Raw genomic sequence first — 1067 nt, 5'->3', positions numbered from 1 at the left:
TTTGCTATTCATAAGGTTTTCCCTGGCCAATTATTTGATAAGTGGATGGCCTCCTCCTTCTCACTAGTCTGTCTCAGTCTGTAAGCTGGGCTGATACCTGTGCACCATGTGCATCCCACTGGGTTTGAAACACCAGTGGCTCAGCCTCAAAACTTACATCAACATGTCACCACAATAGGATAAACCAACCGACAAGTTTGTCTGCCTGTTGGAAACCTCTCTTATCAGCCTTACCTGGGTCCCTGCAGCTGACTTCCTCCTCTGTCCAGATTCCTAGGCCTTTTAATCCCTTTTCTCCTGCTCCCACCCTGCTGCTTTGGGCGTGCCTGATTTCCCTCTCCTCACCTGGATCCTTGTGGCTGACTGTTCCTCTGTCCGGGTTCCTGGCTCTTAATCCCCTTTTTCCTGCTCTCCTGCACTGCTGCTTTGGGTATGCCTGATTTCCCTCTCCTCAGATCCCTGAGGCTGACTGCTCCTCTGTCTGAGTTCCTGGCTTTTAATCCCTTTTTTCCTACTCTCCCACCCTGCTGCTTTTGGCGTGCCTGAGTTCCCTCTCCTCACCTGGATCCCTGCGGCTTACTGCTCCTCTGTCCAGGTTCCTGGCTTTTTATACCCTTATTCCTGCTCTGCCACACTGCTGCTTTGGGCGTGTCTGAGTTCCTCTCCTCACCTGGATCCCTACAGCTGACTGATTATGTGGTTATCTGATTCAAATTGGCCAAAACAAGTCCATTTCAGCTCACTAATACCTAGGATATCAATCTTAATGTGTTCCCTTTCATTTTTGACAATTTCTAATTTTCCTAGATTCATATTTTGTACATTCCATGTTCCAAGTATCTCATCATGGGAATAACCCACATCACAACTGCTTAGATCACTTAGAATTGTGGTCCAGCCAAGTTGACACACAATTCCAACTATCACAATCCACCCCTTGTCAACTAGGAAGTTGTAAACATCTCCTTAACAATATATAATCTCTAAATATGGACAATTATAAAGTCATATTTGCACCTAACATGATACACTAACACGTGTACAGCCAAAACTCATTAAGCCTCATT

This window comes from Orycteropus afer, unplaced genomic scaffold (assembly GCF_000298275.1).
Source record: "Orycteropus afer afer isolate SDZICR_OR568_19922 unplaced genomic scaffold, OryAfe1.0 scaffold00468, whole genome shotgun sequence".
NCBI classification, from domain to species: Eukaryota; Metazoa; Chordata; class Mammalia; order Tubulidentata; family Orycteropodidae; genus Orycteropus; species Orycteropus afer.
The sequence above is the reverse complement of the archived record's forward strand: the minus strand, read 5'-3'. Positions refer to the sequence as shown.